Source organism: Hyla sarda, chromosome 11 (genome assembly GCF_029499605.1).
Source record: "Hyla sarda isolate aHylSar1 chromosome 11, aHylSar1.hap1, whole genome shotgun sequence".
Lineage (NCBI taxonomy): Eukaryota > Metazoa > Chordata > Amphibia > Anura > Hylidae > Hyla > Hyla sarda.
In genome coordinates, this window is record NC_079199.1 from 29,559,179 (window position 1) to 29,582,193 (window position 23,015).

Below are 23,015 nucleotides of genomic sequence, written 5' to 3' on the forward strand. Positions count from 1 at the left end.
AAAAAAAGTAAGTTCCCGTATTACAACTTTGAAGATTTTCCGTGAGGGTTTGTATAAAGGAAATCCACATCTAATGCCAGACTACTACACGACAACCCATCATAACAAGGTAGAAATGGCCCCCAAAATTAAGATTGTTTAATAGAAGTAATTTACAAATCTACACAGCAACGAAAAATCAGCTCACCAATCCACCGCACGGCAAAAAATCCTCCAAGCCAGATAGAAAAAAAGGGTAGATGCCAGCGAGTAGAAAACTTCACCTTTATTTTGTCATATTAAAACCATTGACATGAAGAATCTTCAGTACAGAACAAGGATAAATCTTTGGAAAAGGCGCTTTGCATGATGCGTTTCAGGTAATGTGACCTTTCATCAGATGCTAAGGTCACATGACCTGAAACGTGTCATGCCAGGCGCCTTTTCCAAAGATTTTATCCTTGTTCTGTATTGAAGATTCTTCATGTCAATGGTTTTAATATGACGAAATAAAGGTGAAGTTTTCTACTCGCTGGCATCTACCCTTTTTTTCTAATTTACAAATCTGTTTAACTTTCTGGCACCAGTTGATTTAAAAAAAAAACAAGTTTTCCACAGGAGTACCCCTTTAACCCCACTACCCATGTGAAAGTCAAAGCCTTGCGGTAAGCCTACAGTCATGGGGATATTATACAAGTCAAGTCAGCAAGTTAGTCATGTCCAAGCCTCTAAAGTGTAGCATGGGCTCAATCACTCATATACAGCACAATCAACTATAAGTCCCAGCAAGCCAATAAGATTCCCTAAGTTCACCCTGCAACTCCTTCATGCTGATCTGACTTTTAACAGATTGTACCATCTTTCCAACCTCAGTAAAGCAAATCAGTTAACTGTAACCTTACATCGGAGTGATTATTTGCCCCATGCCTGGCACAGGTAAAGCTGGCCTACCTCGGGTGGCCCCCTGGCGTCACGATAAGGATAATTATACATTACCCCGTCCGACACCACAGCATTTTGTGGACTAGAGCAGTAGTTCTAGTAACCATAAACAGCCGGGCAGAGAGCTGCTCAGGCTGTGGAGGTGTGCTGTGCCTCTCAGTCAGCCCGCTACTCACGGTGTGCTGTGCCTCTCAGTCAGCCCGCTACTCACGGTGTGCTGTGCCTCTCAGTCAGCCCGCTACTCACGGTGTGCTGTGCCTCTCAGTCAGCCCGCTACTCACGGTGTGCTGTGCCTCTCAGTCAGCCCGCTACTCACGGTGTGCTGTGCCTCTCAGTCAGCCCGCTACTCATGGTGTGCTGTGCCTCTCAGTCAGCCCGCTACTCACGGTGTGCTGTGCCTCTCAGTCAGCCCGCTACTCACGGTGTGCTGTGCCTCTCAGTCAGCCCGCTACTCACGGTGTGCTGTGCCTCTCAGTCAGCCCGCTACTCACGGTGTGCTGTGCCTATCAGTCAGCCCGCTACTCATGGTGTGCTGTGGCTCTCAGTCAGCCCGCTACTCATGGTGTGCTGTGCCTCTCAGTCAGCCCGCTACTCACGGTGTGCTGTGGCTCTCAGTCAGCCCGCTACTCACCCCTCTCATCTGTGTGAATTATCCTGCACTCTGGACAGAACATCTCCCAGTTCACTCTGCACCCTGACCAGACTGATAAGAATTGTATTAAAGCTTCTGCAGAAATTGAGCCTACATGTATGAATAAAGTAAAATATAAAGCACAAACCCCTTCCTTGACCCATGAGTAACTCCTCCGCCAGCGCTGCACTGGAATCTCTATTCTGGTGCATATCCATAAAGTTTCTATAACAGGGAAAGGAATTGGATTGTAAGCCCTTCTTTATGGGTGCCTTAATTAGGCTGGCCTCTACCCTTTGACCTGTCTGGCACGGGTGACCCCACCAGCCAGTTTAGCTCATAGGATCAACAAGGCTCACAAGCTCCCTCACCATGTCAAGGTGAAGGCACCAATCTATTCTAACAAACTCAACCTTCCTAACCTCTAGCTTTTCTGAAGAATTCCTCACCCGTCCTAGCCATACAATTCCTGTCCTTAATACACACTTTAGCCCTGCACAAACCTTATTTTGAACTAAAACTCACCTCACCCTTCAAAACCTTCAATTCTTTTTTACCTTTCCAAACAAGTGCCTCACCCCACCCCCTAATGTGGACCCTCCCATCCCGAACACCACACCCCTTCTAACGTGAACCATCCCTGAACCTTTCCCATCCCTAACATCGCCCCAACCCCTAACGCAGACCCACCTTGCACCCTAACCATCCCACACACTGCCCAAACTCCTTAAAGCAGACCCTCTCTGTGCCCTTCCCATCCCGCACACTGCCCCACCTCCTATTGCGGACCCTCCCTGCACCCTTCTCATCCCACACACTGCACCACCTCCTAATGCGGACCCTCCCTGCGCCCTTCTCATCCCGCACACTGCCCAACCCACTAATGTGGACTCTCCCTGTGCCCTTCTCATCCCGCACACCGCCCCCCCCCCCCTTTATCCGGAACCTACCTGCACCCTTCCCATCCCACACACCACTCTACCCCCTAACACGGAACCTCCCTGCACCATTCCCATATTGCCCACCTCACCACCCCCTAACAAGGACCCTCCCTGCACACTTCCCATCCTGCACACCACCCCAGTCTTTAACATGGACCCTAACTCCTGTCCTTTATAGTAACATAGTAAGTCCTTAACCCCTTAAGGACCAGGCCATTTTATACCTTAAGGACCGGAGCGTTTTTTGCAATTCTGACCACGGTCACTTTAAACATTAATAACTCTGGAATGCTTTTAGTTATCATTCTGATTCCGAGTTTGTTTTTTCGTGACATATTCTACTTTAACATAGTGGTAAAATTTTATGGTAACTTGCATCCTTTCTTGGTGAAAAATCCCAAAATTTAATGAAAAAAATGAAAATTTTGCATTTTTCTAACTTTGAAGCTCTCTGCTTGTAAGGAAAATGGATATTCAAAATATATTTTTTTTGGGTTCACATATACAATATGTCTACTTTATGTTTGCATCATAAAATTTATGAGTTTTTACTTTTGGAAGACACCATAGGGCTTCAAAGTTCAGCAGCAATTTAGAAATTTTTCACAAAATTTTCAAACTCACTATTTTTCAGGGACCAGTTGAGTTTTGAAGTGGATTTGAAGGGTCTTCATATTAGAAATACCCCATAAAAGACCCCATTATAAAAACTACACCCCCTAAAGTATTCAAAAAAACATTCAGTAAGTGTATTAACCCTTTAGGTGTTTCACAGGAATAGTAGCAAAGTGAAGGAGAAAATTCAAAATCTTCATTTTTTTACACTCGCATGTTCTTGTAGACCCAATTTTTGAATTTTTGCAAGGGGTAAAAAGGAGAAAATTTTTACTTGTATTTTAAACCTAATTTCTCTCGAGTAAGCACAAACCTCATATGTCTATGTTAATTGTTCGGCGGGCGCAGTAGAGGGCTCAGAAGGGAAGGAGCGACAAATGGTTTTTGGGGGGCATGCCGCATTTAGGAAGGCCCCTATGGTGCCAGGACAGCAAAAAAAAACACATGGCATACCATTTTGGAAACTAGACCCCTCAGGGAACGTAACAAGGGGTAAAGTGAACCTTAATACCCTACAGGTGATTCACGACTTTTGCATATGTAAAAAAAATATATATTTTTTTTACCTAAAATGCTTGGTTTCCCAAAAATTTTACATTTTTAAAAAGGGTAATAGCAGAAAATACCCCCCAAAATTTGAAGCCCAATTTCTCCCGATACAGAAAACACCTCGCATGGGGGTGAAAAGTGCTCTGCTGGTGCACTACAGGTCTCAGAAGAGAAGGAGTCACATTTGGCTTTTTGAAAGCAAATTTTGCTCTGGGGGCATGCCGCATTTAGGAAGCCCCTATGGTGCCAGAACAGCAAAAAGAAACCACATGGCATACCATTTTGGAAACTAGACCCCTCGGGGAACGTAACAAGGGGTAACGTGAACCTTAATGCCCTACAGGTGTTTCACGACTTTTGCATATGTAAAAAAAAAAAATTTTTTTTTACCTAAAATGCTTGTTTTCCCAAAATGTTTACATTTTTAAAAAGGGTAATAGCGGAAAATACCCCCCAAAATTTGAAGCCCAATTTCTCCCGATTCAGAAAACACCCCATATGGGGGTGAAAAGTGCTCTGCTGGCGCACTACAGGTCTCAGAAGAGAAGGAGTAACATTTCACTTTTTGAAAGCAAATTTTGCTCTGGGGGCATGCCGCATTTAGGAAGCCCCTATGGTGCCAGAACAGCAAAAAAAAAACACATGGCATACCATTTTGGAAACTAGACCCCTCAGGGAACGTAACAAGGGGTAATGTGAACCTTAATACCCTACAGGTGTTTCACGACTTTTGCATATGTAAAAAAATATATAGTTTTTTTACCTAAAATGCTTGGTTTCCCAAAATTTTTTAAATTTTAAAAAGGGTAATAGCAGAAAATACCCCCCAAAATTTGAAGCCCAATTTCTCCCGATTCAGAAAACACCCCATATGGGGGTGAAAAGTGCTCTGCTGGCGCACTACAGGTCTCAGAAGAGAAGGAGTCACATTTGGCTTTTTGAAAGCGAATTTTGCTCTGGGGGCATGCCGCATTTAGGAAGCCCCTATGGTGCCAGGACAGCAAAAAAAAACACATGGCATACCATTTTGGAAACTAGACCCCTCGGGGAACGTAACAAGGGGTAATTTGAACCTTAATACCCTACAGGTGTTTCACGACTTTTGCATATGTAAAAAAATATATATTTTTTTTACCTAAAATGCTTGTTTTCCCAAAAATTTTACATTTTTTAAAAGGGTAATAGCAGAAAATACCCCCCAAAATTTGAAGCCCAATTTCTCCCGAATACGGCGATACCCCATATGTGGCCCTAAACTGTTGCCTTGAAATACGACAGGGCTCCAAAGTGAGAGCGCCATGCGCATTTGAGGCCTAAATTAGGGACTTGCATAGGGGTGGACATAGGGGTATTCTACGCCAGTGATTCCCAAACAGGGTGCCTCCAGCTGTTGTAAAACTCCCAGCATGCCTGGACAGTCAACGGCTATCTGGCAATACTGGGAGTAGTTGTTTTGCAACAGCTGGAGGCTCCGTTTTGGAAACAGTGGCGTACCAGACGTTTTTCATTTTTATGTGTATATGTAGTGTTTTTTACTTTTTATTTTATTTTGTGTTAGTGTAGTGTAGTGTTTTTAGGGTACAGTCGCACGGGCGGGGGTTCACAGTAGTTTCTCGCTGGCAGTTTGAGCTACGGCAGAAAATTTGACGCAGCTCAAACTTGCAGCCGGATACTTACTGTAATCCTCCGCCCATGTGAGTGTACCCTGTACGTTCACATTGGGGGGGGGGGGGGAATCCAGCTGTTGCAAAACTACAACTCCCAGCATGTACGGTCTATCAGTGCATGCTGGGAGTTGTAGTTTTGCAACCGCTGGAGGCTCCGTTTTGGAAACAGTGGCGTACCAGACGTTTTTCATTTTTTTTGGGGAGGGGAGGGGGGCTGTGTAGGGGTATGTGTATATGTAGTGTTTTTTACTTTTTATTTTATTGTGTGTTAGTGTAGTGTAGTGTTTTTAGGGTACAGTCGCACGGGCGGGGGTTCACAGTAGTTTCTCGCTGGCAGTTTGAGCTGCGGCAGAAATTTTGCCGCACCTCAAACTTGCAGCCGGATACTAACCGTAATCCTCCGCCCATGTGAGTGTACCCTGTACGTTCACATTGGGGGGGGGGAACATCCAGCTGTTGCAAAACTACAACTCCCAGCATGTACGGTCTATCAGTGCATGCTGGGAGTTGTAGTTTTGCAACAGCTGGAGGCACACTGGTTGTGAAACACCGAGTTTGGTAACAAACTCAGTGTTTTGCAACCAGTGTGCCTTCAGCTGTTGCAAAAGCTACAACCCCCAGCATGTACGGACAGCGGAAGGGCATGCTGGGTGTTGTAGTTATGCAACAGCTGGAGGCATACTACTTTGGCTGGGGATGCTGGGGATTGTAGTTATGCAACAGCTGGAGACACACTGGTTTGCTACTTAACTCAGTGTGCCTTCAGCTGTTGCAAAACTACAACTCTCAGCAGTCACCGACAGCCAACGGGCATGCTGGGAGTTGTAGTTATGCAACCACCAGATGCACCACTACAACTCCCAGCATGCACTTTAGCTGATTGTGCAAGCTGGGAGTTGTAGTTACACAACAGCTGAAGGTACACTTTTCCATAGAAAGAATGTGCCTCCAGCTGTTGCAAAACTACAAGTCCCAGCATGCCCATAAGGGCATGCTGGGAGTTGTGGTGGTCTGCCTCCTGCTGTTGCATAACTACAGCTCCCAGCATGCCCTTTTTGCATGTGTCACTCACCTCCAACGATCCTCGCTGCACCAGGTCAGTCCCTCGTCGTCTCCGCCGCCGCCGCTGCTCCTGGGGCCCCGATCCCAACAGGGGCGCCGGGGATCGGGGTCCCCAGAACCCGGGGTGCACGTCCCGCACCCACTCACGTCCTTCAGAAGAGGGGCTGAGCGGGTTGCGGGAGTGACACCCGCAGCAGGCTCCCTGATTGGTCGGCCGGTAATCCGGCCGACGAATCAGGGCGATCGTGAGGTGGCACCAGTGCCACCTCACCCCTGCTGGCTCTGGCTGTTCGGGGCCGTCTCTGACGGCCCCGATCAGCCAATAATTCCGGGTCACCGGGTCACTGGAGACCCGATTGACCCGGAATCCGCCGCAGATCGCTGGACTGAATTGTCCAGCGATCTGCGGCCATCGCCGACATGGGGGGTCATAATGACCCCCCTGGGCGATATGCCCCTATGCCTGCTGAACGATTTCAGCAGGCATCGGGCACCGGCTCCGCTCCAGATGGTTGCGGGGGGCCGGTAAAACACATGACGTTCTCATACGTCATGTGTCCTTAAGGACTCGGAAATGGAGACGTATGAGAACGTCATGTGTCCTTAAGGGGTTAAAGCCAAAAAAAAAAAAAAAAAAAACCTGCATACGTCTATTCAACTCAGATTACACCCTACAGTGTTGATCCAGAGGAAGGCAAAAATCCCCATGAAATCAAAGCAGATTTTACTCGTTTTAGGGACAAAAACCCTTCCTGACTCCAAATATGGCATATATCAGAATGAATCCCTGGATCAACGGGTCTTCCTCAGAATATAGTTACCATAACTTATAATACATATAGGCCACAGAAATGTATACAGGCCACAGATGCCTGCCTGTTCCCCTAAAAATGAAGTATTCACTTTCAGTACTTGTCTGGCTGCCCTGTTCTTCTCTTCCACTCTTTAGACTAGGTTCACACAGCAGAATGTCCATGCAGAATCCAGAGGACAAATTCAGCTCGGAAATTCTGCTACATGAAGTTTACATTGTGATCAATGGAATTGCTGACGTTCCATTCACACAGAAGAATTTCCACCTGTCAATAGTTTTTGCAGAATTCCTCAGCAGAGTCCATTGGAAGTCAGTGGAATTCTGAGCTGCATCTAGGATTTGTGTGTTGTGCGCAAGAAATTCTGCATAAATTCAGCACAAATTCCACACACTTTCTGCACGGAATCTGCAAAACTGCAAAAAATCTGCTGTCAGCCTGGCAAAAAGGAATCTGAAGAAAGGAAGCACAGAAATTCCACCCTGAGACCCCCCCTAGATGTCACAGGAAATGTCTCTACAGCAGTGCCACTCCGGAACTAACAGTCCTCTTATCTGCCCCACTGACACTCATCCCCCTATCCTGCCTTCAGCTAGAAATAAACTATATACAGTGATCCCTCAACTTACAATGGCCTCAACATACAATAGTTTCAACATACAATGGTCTTTTCTGGACCATCGTAAGTTGAAACCAGACTCAACATACAATGTACGGACAGTTCAGATCTGTGAAATATGTAAATGGATGGAAGAACCGACCAATCAAAATGGGCATTCACTGGTAAAACCCCTATATTACTGAAGCATATGCACTGACTGGTGTCTGGTAGCTCCCCCTACAGCACAGGGCGGTACTACATGTTCTGTACACTTTACCTGTACCAGGGTTAGCTGCTCCTTTGGACACCAGGTGAGGGCGACTCCATTACTTTTTTACTTACAGGACCCTGAAGAAGCTCCTGTCCTCTACATAGATCAGTGTTTTCCAAGCAGGGTGGCCCCAGCTGTTGCAAAACTACAACTCCCAGCATGCCCGGACAGCCTTTGGCTGTCTGGGCATGCTGGGAGTTGTAGTATTGCAACAGCTGGAGGCTCCCTGCTTGGGAAACACTGGCATAGACAGTGATTTACAGCTCCCAGCAGATCTTTCTTACTTTTATATGTAAGGATTTGCTTTATCTATATTAGTTATCTACTTATTTTTCTTTAATCCTCACTTTTTCCTATTTTTGGATGACATTTTGGTGCCTTTAGAACCAATTACCAGGTTTCCATAGAGTTCTGGTCTCAACATACAATGGTTTCAACATACAATGGTCGTCCCAGAACCAATTAATATTGTAACTTGAGGGACCACTGTATATGACTTTGCTATAATAAATGACCTGGAGAATAAAGGGGGTGATTTGTTATTTATACCGCACAATGCATATGACACAATAAATACATTTTTAGAGCCAGATTTAAACTCCTACCAGTATCAGACACTGAGTCTTAATGGGACATGCCTGTGAACTACAACTCCCAGATGTTTAGCACTTGGTGGGAGTTGTCGTTTTCATAACTTCCAATACCCAGCAGGTCTTTTAGCTCTGCTGCACTGAAGATATTCTGGGCATTCATAAAAGGGGTTGTCCTTTTTCACTTGTTTGGAAACTACAAATCCCAGCATGCAATGTGAGCTACATACCTTCAGGGTATTCTGGGAGTTGTAGTTGTTGAAGGCTACTATCACACGTCTCCATGCATTTTGTGCCTGTAGTATGGCTGTATATACGGCCTAACTGTGGATCCAATGACTAGAAGTGAAAGTATCAGAGATCCCTGTGATGGTGTCAGGTCGAGGCCTGTGAGGCCTACATTCTAGGGTGTTGGTTCAAAAATTGTAATGGCAGTTAAAAAACAAAAACTACAACAAAAAGAAAAAGACAAAAAACTGAGTGCGACAGCCTGGATAGGTAAAATGGCAAAAAAGGAACCTATCCTTACCAGATAAATCCCCTTCTGACTACTCTGGTGGTCCTCCCAGTGTATACCTAGGTGACTGCTGCCATCACTGGCCTCAGTGGTCTCCTGCAATTCACAGCTTAGGCCTGAGACTGTCTGCAGTAGCCACAAGGGTATAGGGGCACATTACCACTGCAGCAAGGAAAACAAGCAGGGATGACTGACGCAGCAGGGCTGGAGTGCCTAAATTGTTTTTATTATTATCATCATTATTTTACAGTTTGAAACCTCTTTAATATAGAACTAACCATTGTTTAGGTAACGTATGTGTGGTACATACATTGTAGCAATGAAAGTGTGGCATGTTTTACTGGTTTCCAATGAAAGTGTGGCATGTTTTACTGGTTTCCAATGAAAGTGTGGCATGTTTTACTGGTGTCCAATGAAAGTGTGGCATATTTTACTGGTTTCCAATGAAAGTGTGGCATGTTTTACTGGTTTCCAATGAAAGTGTGGCATGTTTTACTGGTGTCCAATGAAAGTGTGGCATGTTTTACTGGTGTCCAATGAAAGTGTGGCATGTTTTACTGGTTTCCAATGAAAGTGTGGCATGTTTTACTGGTGTCCAATGAAAGTGTGGCATGTTTTACTGGTGTCCAATGAAAGTGTGGCTGGTTTTACTGGTTTCCAATGAAAGTGTGGCATGTTTTACTGGTGTCCAATGAAAGTGTGGCATGTTTTACTGGTTTCCAATGAAAGTGTGGCATGTTTTACTGGTTTCCAATGAAAGTGTGGCATGTTTTACTGGTTTCCAATGAAAGTGTGGCATGTTTTACTGGTGTCCAATGAAAGTGTGGCATGTTTTACTGGTTTCTACTTTTTGTTAGTGAAGCAATATCATTTTTGTTTCAACAAGACATGAGGAGCAGACTGAACAAAGACATCTTCTGCTACAATCTGAACCACAAAAGTACCAAACATTGCCACTAGCTGTCAGTATAAGCCCAGTGTGATGTGAATTCAGAACTGATCCTACATAGCTTACGGTGCATGCACACCACGTTTTTGCTATAGAGTTCCCGTATACGGTTTTAAGTTAAAAACCGTATGGAACTGTATAGAAAACTGTATGCATTGACTTAACATTGTAAACTGTATGTAAAACGCATCATCCAGTTTAGTCCGTTTTGCATCTTATACGGTTTTGTCCGTTTTTTTTACCCGTATCCAAAACTGTAGTCTACCATGTTTTTTGGTCCGGATGAAAAACTGTATTAAACCGTATACGTTTTTTTTAACATGGGAGTCAATGGGAACCGTATAGAACCGTATGTGCGTACGGTTCCATCCGGTTTTCACCATACGGTTTTTGACAGTGCACAGTTTTTTTTTCTTAGAATTTCAGTCAAACAAGTGAAGGGTTATTCAAAATTGAATGAAAAGGTAAAAACGTATAAGTTTTTTTCTTAAAAAGCGGATGCAACCGGACATAATTTTTCAAACCGCATACGGTTTTCAACCGTAAATGAGTTAAAATTTGTACACGTTTTGATACAGTTTAGTCAGGTTTTGAGGAATCAATTTTTCATCAAAAACCTGATACGGGAACTGTACTGCAAAAACGTGGTGTGAACCCTTAGGCTGGGTTCACACTACGATTTTCAAATACGGTAACCGTATATGGTTTTCCGCAAAAAAATGCATACGACCATATCCGAAACCGTATGCAAGAGAATGCATTGTAAACCGTTTTCCAAATGTTGTGTACGGTTGCATCCGTTTTGCCTCGGATACGGTTTTGCCGATTTTTCAACCGTAGGCAAAAACGCTGCCGACCACGTTTTTGCCTCCGGTTGGAAAACCATATGCGAACCGTATGCGGTTCTTTTAACATTGTTGTCTATGAGAACCGTACACAGAATTTCAGAACACGGCTGCACACGGTTTTTCTAATCCGTTTTTGGAGTTGACACATGCGCAGAAGGAATTTCAATAGAACAATAGTAACTTTATTAAATTGCTTGAAAACTAATTCCAACAAAATAGCAAAACCGTTGGTAAAAACGGATGCAAACGGATAGAACCGTACATACGTTTTGGAACCATATACAGGGGAAAACCGTATTTGGAGTCATACAGTTGTATACGGTTGCATACGGTTTTTGCCATACGTTTTTTAGCGGAAAACCGTATACAGTTACCGTATTTGAAAAACGTAGTGTGAACCCAGCCTAACATAGGAATGGCAAGAGTAAGTTGAGTGCATGTGTTATGAAAGAAATTGCACAGAATGAAATTACCTTCTGATATTTTTCTGAGTTTTTCATTTTTGCACAGGTGCCGGGGCCAAAAACGTCACACTGCCACTGTGAGTGCAGAATGAATCACCGGCAACCAGGAAGAGGATCGCGGCGGAGACCGGAGTGGGTTACCAGAGGAGGGAAGGAAGGTATGTATCTCTTTATTTTTTTTAATGCCGGCAGTATGGAGGACAATTTTTCCATCCCGGAGTACTCCTTTAAATTACTTAAAATTGTTCCTTATATTTCCATATATGAGGATGTATTAGGGCTGTTTTTTTTTGTGCCCTGAACTGTAGTTTATATCAGTACCATTTTTGTTGTGATGGGACTATTTTTCATCTCTTTTTATTCATTTTTTATTTTTTTTATGATACATAAAGTGACCAAAAATACGCAATTGTAGACTTTGGTAATTTTTTTACAAGTATGCCTTTCACCATGCAGTTTAATTAACATTGTATTTTAATAGTTCGGACATTAATACACGTGGCCACACCACATATGTTTATTTTTGTTTACATTATTTTATTTAAAAAATAGGAAAAGGGATGATTTAAACTTTTATAAGGGAATGGCTTAATTCACATTTATTAACTTTTTTTTTAACTTTCTTTAGTCCCCACAAGGGACTTTTACATGCAATCCTCATTTTGCATACACTGTTCAATACTATGCCATTGCACAGCATTGATCAGTGTTATCGGCGCTCTATTGCTCCAGCCTGCCATGGCTTACTGGAGCATTGGAGCCCCGATTGGATGGTGAGGAGGCAGCTGATCGGGAATCAGCTATTTTACCATCACGAGAGGGTGTGTTGTGACGTCACGTCTCCAGTCCCGGAAACAACAGAGGTTTCCGAGACTGGAGCAGAAGCCCGACACAGAACGCCGGGTGCTGCACGGAGATCGTGGATGATCCCACCGGCGTGCCCCCCCCAAGATCAGTCATCTTATCTCCTATCCTTTGGATAGGGGATAAAATGTCTATGCCCTGAATACCCCCTTTAAAGGGGTACTCCGCTGCCTTGTGTTGGAAGCTCCGCTCCCCAGCGTCCGGAAGTTTATTATTCCGGACGCTGTGTGCTTCTGTGTTCAGGGCTGCCCCTCGTGACGTGATGCCCGCCCCCTCAACGAAAGTCTATGGGAAGGGGGCGTAACGGCCATCGCGCCCCCTTCCCATAGACTTTTGCTGAGGGGGCGGGCGTGACGTCATGAAGTGGGCGGGCGTGACGTCACGAGGGGCGGCCCTGAACACGGAAGCACACAGCGTCCGGAAAAATAAACTCCCGGACGCTGGGGAGCGGAGCTTCCGACACAGGGCACCAGAGTACCCCTTTAAGGGGATAATCAGTAAAAAAAAAATCTAGGCAATGCATTCCCTTTAAGCTACTGTGTCATCATAGATGAGCTCACACACTTTGCTCATAAATGTAAAAGCATAGCAGATAGCAGTGATGCCATTTAAAGTGATAAAATATTGCCATGTTTCTTAGCTTATCTCTTCTTGCATAAACAAGGATAACCCAGAAGACAAAGCAGATTATATTCGGGAGAATTATGACAGGATGTTACGAAATGACATACTACTTCAAGATTTCACACATTTGAAATAGAGAACAAAGCAGATTCCAGGAAACTCATGTAAGCCAATTGATCACCAAACACCTTATTTTCTAAATTTCTGTAGAATCTGGTTACTCTCCATCATTCTGCTATGAGTTTGTGGTGTCCCGGTACCGTATTACATACCGTACCTAGTGTAGAGGTCCCCAAAGTCAGAGTAACTACGCTCAGGTAGGGTCCCTCAGGTGGGCCCCTAGTCACCTCTTCTCAAGTCTAATTGTCTAATGTTAATATATGTATATATTTAATAATAGTATATATCTAAGATAATGTATAGTACCTACCTTGTTTAGCGTCGCAGGACCTTCGGTCATATGACTATGTTAATATCCTCTATGGTATGTTGGAGGACCTTAGGAGGTCCTTGGGTCACGTGTTGCCCACAAATCTTTGTAATGGTGATTGACACAAGTATGGACCAATTAGCACTAGTCCAGCCCCTGCCCATATAAGGGAGCTGCGTCCAATTATCGCTCTCTTGGGTTGCTGCTCTCGTGGATGCTGGACTAGCAGGACGGATCTGCGCAACTTGCAAAGACACGCTGGGCCTGAAAAACCTACCGGCCTCAGCAGAACTAAAACCGTGAGTTCTAATCTACCCCCGCTAAAGCTAGCCTGACTACTAGACCGCAACTAATTCCTTAAATCCAGTGGAACAGCGCATAATACCTTAAAGACTCTAAATTGCTAAAGTCCCAACCTTTGTCAATCTCCAAAGAAAACAGTTGTATGCATAGAGACTGTTCCGTTTATGAAGTTTGCAGAAAATCTTCAGTAAAAGTTACACCTGTTTCAGAAAACTCTCCGGTTGTGGACATTCCATTATTATCTACCTCTCTATCGAAGGGTGGCAGTAGGACAAGCATTACTGAGGAGCCCTCACCCTGGCATCACGAATATCAAGGGTTAAAAAGCACCCTTTAACTACTGCACAGCTACTCTCCCCATACCCTACACCCCCCAGGCTATCACAAGTTGAATGTCACATAAGGACTTGGTGATATGAATCTCTATGAAAGTGTTTCCCAACCAGTGTTCCTCCAGCTGTTGCAACACTACAACTCCCAGCAAGCCCGGACAGCCTTCGGCTATCCGGGCATGCTGGGAGTTGTAGTGTTGCAACAGCTGGAGGCACCCTGGTTGTGAAACACAGCTGTATGAGATGCTAAAACAAATATTGACATCACATATCCATCCTAATACTAGTAATGATACCCTGGGAATTACATTCGTAAGGCCACTAGAGAATAGGAAGGAGGAACTGACATCATTAAAGGGGTATTCCGCCCCTAGACATCTTATCCCCTATCCAAAGGATAGGGGATAAGATGTCAGATCGCTGGGGTCCCGCTGCTGGGGACCCCGGGGATCGCCGCTGCAGCACCGCGCTATCATTACTGCGCAGAGCGAGATCGCTCTGCATGTAATGACGGGCGATACAGGGGCCAGAGCATCGTTACGTCACGGCTCCGCCCCTCGTGACGTCACGGCCCGCCCCGTCAATACAAGTCTATGGGAAGGGGGCGTGGCGGTCGTCACGCCCCCTGCCATAGACTTGCATTAAGGGGACGGGCCGTGATGTCATGAGGGGCGGAGCCGTGACGTAACGATGCTCTGGCCCCTGTATCGCCCGTCATTACATGCAGAGCGAAATCGCTCTGTGCAGTAATGATGGCGGGGTGCCGCAGCAGCGATCCCCGGGGTCCCCAGCAGCGGGACTGCGGCGGCAATCTAATATCTTATCCCCTATCCTTTGGATAGGGGATAAGATGCCAGGGGCGGAATACCCCTTTAAACGTGTCTTAGCTTACAAGAGCAGATACAGCAGTTCAACCCAAAGATTATCACAGGGTTACAGTTCAGATGATTGCTTTTGCATACTGCTTACTCATCACATACAAGTACAGATAACGTTAGCAATTCCCGTGTTAACATAATCAGCTAAAAAGATAAATGCATGAAAGGATACAGCTGCTCAAAATATTGCATTTTTTAAATATTCAGTAGAAAATTGCACCAGCTATTGTATGTTTAACCCCTTAAGTACCAAGCGTTTTTCCATTTTTTACACTTTTGTTTTTTTCCTCCTTACATTTTAAAAGCCATAACCCTTTCCATTTTGCACCTAAAAATCCATATGATGTTTTTTTTTTTTTTTGCACCACCAATTCTACTTTGTAATGACTTACAATGGCTTCCGTTTCTACACAGTACATTTTGCGGTAAAAATGACACCTGATCTTTATTCTGTAGGTCCATACGATTAAAATGATACCCTACTAATATAGCTTTGATTTTGTTGGACTTCTGGAAAAAATCATAACTACATGCATGAAAATGAATACGTTTAAAATGGTCATCTTCGGACCCCTATAACTTTTTTATTTTTACGCGTACGGGGCGGTATGAGGGCTAATTTTTTTGCGCCGTGATCTGAAGTTTTTATCAGTACCATTTTGTTTTGATTGGACTTTTTGATCGCTTTTTATAAATTTTTTAATGGTACAAAAAGTCACCAAAAATACGCTATTTTGGACTTTGGAATTTTTTTGCACATTCTCCATTGACCGTGTGGTTTAATTAACAATATTTTTTTTTATAGTTCGGACATTTTACACACGTGGCAATACCACATATGTTTATTTTTACTTACACAGTTTTTGTTTTTTTTAAATGGGAAAAGGGGGCTAATTCTAATTTTTATTAGGGAAGGGGTTAAATCATATTTATTAACTTTTTTTTAAATTACTTTTTTTATGCAGTGTTATAGCCCCCTCTATGGGCTAAAGCATTGCATACACTGATTGCAGGCACTGTTCAATGCATTGCCATAGGAGTGCATTGATCATTGTTTCCTGTGCTTGATTGCTCAAGCCTGGATCGGACAGCTGGGAAGAAGGTAAGGCACCTCCCGCTGTCCTCTCAGCTGTTCGGGACTCTGCGATTTCACCGCGGCGGTCCTAAACAGCTCCGCTGAGCTAGCCGGTGTGGATTTCTCTGGTTTTAGACGCCACAATCAACTTTGATTGTGGTGTCTAAAGGGTTATTACCGGACATCAGCCCGATCGTCAATGTCCGGTATTATCCGCGGGTCCTGGTTGCTGGTAGCAACCGGGACCAAGCAGTTACGAAGTGCGCTCAGCTTCTGAGCGTGCTTCATAGATCAAGAGCCAGCCACGGACGTAAATATATGTCCGTGGTCGTTAAGGGGTTAAAGAGAACCTGTGATTAAGAAGTTTATTACATGTGTTGCGCTGTGAAAGAGCGGCGATCTCACAGATCAGCATTCGTTAACAAAGCTTATTAGAGGTAATAGGTAATCAGCTAATAGGTAATCGTTTGCTCATTGGATAGATGATCACTGGCCCTGTTACACAATATCGGGAACTGTGATTGAACCACTAGCTCAGTGTAAATTTCATATGCCAGTTTCAATTGCCCCAAAATCTCTAATATTTGCTCCAGATTAATAAATGCAAAAGAAGAGGATGTACTATGGTTCCAAAATATGCTTGTGTTAAAGCATTTTGTGAATATCAGCGATACTGTGCACGGAAAATGTCAGAAGACAACATGGTGCTTCAGAGTAGAGCCCTGCGCCCTGTTTCCTTAAAGGAGAACTGTAGTGCAATATAACTTATCCTCTATCCGAAGGATTGCTGGAGGTCCGACCGTTGGGACTCCCCACAATCTCCTGTACAGGGCCGCGGCAGTATGCTGTTAGGGGGTGTTCCGTCCCTGCATGACACGGCGGCCAACATGCCCCCTCCATGTATCCCATAGAGATACATGGAGGGGGTGTGTCTGCCATGGCTTCCTGCACTACAGTTCTCCTTTAATCCCGCTCCTGCTGGATTTCTGATCATTACTGCCCACTCCCGCAAAGTGCGTGTTCCAATCCGGCCAGCCACCTCCTAGATACATTTTTATTCACAGCTTTTTATAAATAGCCCCCCTCCATCCTCTATTCTGGTGTATATCCATTGAGTACCTATTGCAGGGAAAGGAACTTTCTCACCTGCCAACGCTAGGACTGCACGGGAATGCTCCGTCTCATAGGCAGCAATGCATTCCCTGCGGTGTTCCCAGAAAGAATGGACATTTCCATTTTTCCTGCAGACCCCCTAATTTCCACCATGTGCATAATGCAGCAGAATCCCATTGTGGAATTCCCCCCCCACACACACACACTTCCAATTTTTTTGACTGGTCAAAAACTACGTGTTTGTGCCGTTAACTGTGTATGGCGCAGGCTCGATTCGGGAGCCTGTGCCATACACAGTTAACGGCACAAACACGTAGTTTTGTACAGCTGATTACTGTAGCTAAGGTCTACCGTCAATGGCTGATATACGGCGACTGCTGTGGCCGACTATTAACCCTTTACACAGCAGTGTCTAAAGAGACCTTTAAACAGTCCCTGGTGGTCCAGTGGAGTGGATCGACCATCTCCCCCCGCCCCGCAGCGCGATCGCAGAGGGGCAATCCATTGCTTTGATAGCCGGAGGGCTTACCTCTCCTGCAGTGCGGTCTGTGGCTCTGAGATTGATAGAGCATGGCTGGACCAGGCTTTATCACTCGAGCACAGAGCACACAGATCAATAGAGTTCTATGGAACTACATTGACCTGCATGAGGAATCTAATGATTCCTACTTAGGGTACGTTCACACATACAGGATCCTGTGCAGATTTGATGCACAGGATTTGTAACTGCCAATTAGAAGCTGTGCTCAGTAATTTAGTTTACATTGAAATCTGCAGCAGAAAATCCTGCGCATCAAATCCTGCGCATCAAATCTGCGTATGTGTGAACGTACCCTTAGAGTCCCCTAAGGGACTAATAAAGTGTAAAAAAATAAGTTAAAGGCTGTGTTCACATCACGTGACAACCTCACCGGCGACGGCTCTCGTGATCATTCTGGCGTACCTTCAGCCGGGGTTGCGGCCCACTCTCCATCGTCCTCTGGCAAAGGCACCTTCAGGTGGGCGTTGTCGGCCCAAATGGACAGCTCGTACAGGCAATCCGATAACTCTTGAAACACCCGTGCCGCGGTCGCGACAATCAGCCAGCCGATCCTCCGGTTCAATCTTGGGACTCTCAGCACACGTGGATTGCTGCGACTCCGCCATCTTTTCACTCTCGGCCAGCGCTTCCGGTGAACTGAAGAGGCCAGGCTCCGCGTCGCTTCTTATACTGGTCTCTGACAAGATGGCCGCTGGCTGGAAGAATGTCATCAGCAGGGCCTGGAAACGGAAGCGACTCAGCGGTGCATCCTCTCTGTCTGACCCCTGGCATCAAGGGGTGGACCTTTCAAGTTCCACCTCAGACTAGACACATCAACACGATCTCCACGCCCGGGGGCGGGATGCTGGCTTTGGCGGGAACCTTTTGCGTGCTTCTCGACCATCAGATTAACCCTTTCAGGTACGGCAGACATTTTGGCATGTAACATGGCTTCAGTCCTGATTTTGCACATCGTCAATTTAACTTTTGCAGACTTCTACACAATTAACAGTGCAGTCTTCTTCACCCCCTCTCTACTTTTTCAGCGCCACGGTAGACGCACATTACACTTTTCTGGACACAATTCCCTACAGTTTCCCATAGCAACCAATCAGATTCCAGCTTTTATTTTTCAGAGGCCTTTTTAAGCCATCTGATGGGTTGCAATGGGCAATTGCTTCACTGTTCCTTTGCACAAGTTTTGATAAATCTGCCCCAATATTCTTGATGATAGTGAATTTCACTCAAATCAATCCCGGCAGATACTGTAACATGTGTGAGCAATAAAAAACACACATAGCCCAATCTTGTTTCCAACAGCAGATGATGAGAGTATTTATTATGTGGTAAATCAAATCTTGTGTAGAGGTAGAATGGTTGGATCGCTTCTTACATTTTTCAGAGGCCATTTTGAAAATGAAAAAAGCAATTTGATTGGTTGCTATAGGCAACTGTTCCACTGTTCCTCTGCACAGGTTTTGATAAATTTCCACACATCTGTGAATGGCTTCACAGTTATCTCAGTGATCAAGCAGAGGGCTGTATAATCATTCTGCCTGATCCTTATGCGAATAGTCAGGGCACACTGGCACTGCTGGGTCAACCTGACTGTGGACTACAAAATGCAGAGGACTGATGCAAAACTACACCTCCCAGCATGCTTAGACATCCAAAGGCTTTCCGGGCATGCTGGAAGCTGTAGTTTTGCAACAGCTGGGGGCACCCTGGTTGGGAAACACTGAACTAGCAGCAGAAGTCTATGTTGCCCAAAGTGAAACTGGTACGGGTAGGGATCCACACACATCGGAATGTTACCATAAGCTTAGAAGACCATTCAGGACGTGAGAGGAGAGGGCTGGAAACAATCCAACAGACTACTTCTCTGACAAAACAGGACAAGGCTGATAGCGCCATATGCTGCACCAATACAAAACAAAAACTATGCACTAAACAAATCCCATAAAGAAAAATCAATCTTTATTGGACATACTTATAGAATAACATGACAAAAGACATGATAATAAAAAGCACCAGGACACATACTGAAGTTAAGTATGGAAACTAAGCCCAAGGACACTGGATGCAGGATACGACAATATGTATGTCAAAATATAAAGACTGCAGAAGTTAAACTAAGAAAAATTTTTTTTTTTTTTAAAACCTATAATGAAAATGGTTTTATACAAAAAGAAGTACTAAGCAACATGGAAATATGCATTCAAAAGTGTACATATCCTTTAATTGGGCACTGTCAGATACAAAAACTTTTGATGTAAAGCATGTATAACCAATAGGTTTTGCAATTGCTTTCATTAGAACATTTTGTGTTTTTCATACTGAAAAAGCCAGTCAAACAACTGTCCCCCCTGCCTGCTTGGACACATACTAGTCCTGCTGTGTCCATGCATCATCACCTATGTCATGGACACACTTCCTTGATTGACAGCTGTGAGTTCATGGCTCACAGCTGGAGGAAAAATCCTCCCACTGTCAGTTTGTGTCCCACTACTGTCAGTGAGGAGAAGCTGGGAGTTGTAGTTTTGCTAATGCTAGGGGAGATGTGAGCAGACAGCATACTGAGGGAGGGGGCGGAGACCTGCACAGTGAGGCCACGCCCTCTCCTTTTGAGAGGAATTCAGACTAGTGAACTAAATTAAAAGTGTATTAAATAAATAAAGGTGCTATACACATACAAATTAGATGTACATGGTCAGGATTATAGTGATATATTAAAAAAAATGTTTTTGTGAGATCTGACAGGTACGTTTTAAGGAAAGTATATTCATTACTTTCCTCATACTCTGAATAAAAAATGAAAACTAGAAGGTGACATCATTTAAAAGATGTGCAAGGAATGCTGTCGTTGGCTGCTGGGACCTCTCGGGAGTGCTGCTGTTTGGGCTTGTATCTATTGCGCCACGTTGATGATGTTTGTTATTGAAATTTGCAAAACTTAAATAAATACTTAAAAAAAAAAAAAAGATGTGCAAGGAAAAAGTTATGTAATATTCACAAAGTGGTTGTATAAGCATTTGTAACAACTGACAGCGATTTAGTTATTACTGACAATAATCAGGTTCACATGCTAGAAGTGTCCAGTTGCCAATTCAGATATTTACATAAGCATAACAAGAGGAATATCGGCCCACACCCTCTATTACCAAAACTTGCTTCCAATTTACTCATTGCAAGTTAATTTGCTTGAGGCCAGATTACCACTTCAGAAGTGTTCAGTCACTGGTAAAATCCACTACACAATTTGTTCAGGTGTCTACTACATTATTACATTTTGCAGTGCATCCTCTGCATGTGCACCATGAGAAGTTTTCAATACATTTTCATTGTTTACTTCTAATGAAGATGTACGATCATAGGAAAATGGAAATACCTACACTAATATTACCTTAGAATGCCCACTGGGACACCAGGATCATGAGAATTAAAGGGGTATTCCAGGCCAAAACTTTTTTTTATATATCAACTGGCTCCGGAAAGTTAAACAGATTTGTAAATTACTTCGATTAAAAAATCTTAATCCTTGCAATAGTACATTTTTTTAATTTTTTTACACACTCACCTGGTCGTCTGCGCCTTCTTCTTTCCTGCGGCGGCCGGGACTGACATGCAACATCACTGTGCGGATCTGGAGAGGAACATCACTTGCGCGACGTCCCCTGCCAGTCCTGGCCACAGGCTCACTGTTTTAAAGGCCACAGCGCCGCTTTAGAACAGAAGAGCTGGCCCAAGACATTGTACTGCCTGGGTCCAAGAACGAAATGCTGCCCCCCCCCCTAAAAAAAAAAAAGAAAACAAAAAAGAAAAACACAAATACACGTGCGCATATATATAGTTCACATGACAATACTGTATACCTAAATATACTAGTTGTGCAGTTACCAATTGATACCACTATACAAGGTGCAAATATTACCTTACATTATTGTAACCTGACCAGATCGGGCATACTGAGACCAACAATACCAATAATACCGGTATAGTATACCAAGATAAATATTACCAATATTACACCTATCAAAAGGGACACATAATACCGCCACACAAGGACCATTACACCACAAAGAGACTAGTGACTGGATAATTCCACTGTACTGTTATTAAATAAAATCCACTATATACAAACTAATATTCCCCAACTTCCTCACCCCCCCCCCCCAATACAGTGACCATATAGTGGTATATACAGGATCTGTATATCATATAAGTGATTATATACAGGACCATATTTTGCTATATACCAGCTGTACACAGGTTCTGTATACCATATAAGTGATTATTGACAGGACCATATAGAGGTATATAGAAACATAGAATGTGTCGGCAGATAAGAACCATTTGGCCCATCTAAGCTTCCCAATATCCTGAATCCTATCAATAGTCCCTGGCCCTATCTTATATGAAGGATAGCCTTATGCTTATCCCATGCATGTTTAAACTCCTTCCCTCTATCTGCAGCGACCACTTCTGCAGGAAGGCTATTCCATGCATCCACTACTCTCTCAGTAAAGTACCGTATTTATCGGCGTATAACACGCACTTTTTAGGCTAAAATTTTTAGCCTAAAGTCTGTGTGCGTGTTATACGCCGATACACCCCCAGGAAAGGCAGGGGGAGAGAGGCCGTCGCTGCCCGCTTCTCTCCCCCTGCCTTTCCTGGGGTCTAGAGCGCTGTTGTCGGCCCTTTTCACCCCCTGGTTATCGGCGCCGCTGCCCGTTCTGTCCCCCTGACTATCGGTGCCGGCGCCGATAGCCAGGGAGAGAGAAGCGGCGCCGACAGCCAGGGGGAGAGAAGGGGCAGCGGCACCCATTGCCGGCGCCGCTGCCCCGTTGCCTCCCCCCATCCCCGGTGGCATAATTACCTGAGTCGGGTCCGCGCTGCTCCAGGCCTCCGTCGTGCGTCCCCGGCGTCATTGCTATGCGCTGAACGGCGCGGCGCATTACGTCAGAGCGCCGCGCCGTGCATAGCAACGACGCTGGGGACGCACGACGGAGGCCTGGAGCAGCGCGGACCCGGGGGTGAAAAGGGCCGACAGCAGCGCTCTAGACCCCAGGAAAGGCAGGGGGAGAGAAGCGGGCAGCGACGGCCTCTCTCCCCCTGCCTTTCCTGGGGGTATATTGGGGTATACACGCGCACACACGCACCCTCATTTTATCATGGATATTTGGGTAAAAAACTTTTTTTACCCAAATATCCTTGGTAAAATGAGGGTGTGTGTTATAGGCCGGTGCGTGGTATACCCCGATAAATACGGTAATATTTAGTGATATTACTGCAGAAACCTTTTCCCCTCTAATTTAAAACTATGGGGGAGATTTATCAAAACCTGTGCAGAGGAAAAGTTGCCCAGTTGCCCATAGCAACCAATCAGATTTCTTCTTTCATTTTTAACAAGGCCTCTGCAAAATGAAAGAAGCGATCTG

General features: G+C 44.6%; 1 protein-coding gene across 1 annotated transcript in view; it reads right to left on the reverse strand.

Annotated features, from left to right (window-relative positions):
- Positions 1-23,015, reverse strand: part of STARD9 (StAR related lipid transfer domain containing 9) — a 196,253-nt gene that overhangs the window by 166,737 nt on the left and 6,501 nt on the right. The window lies entirely within an intron of this gene.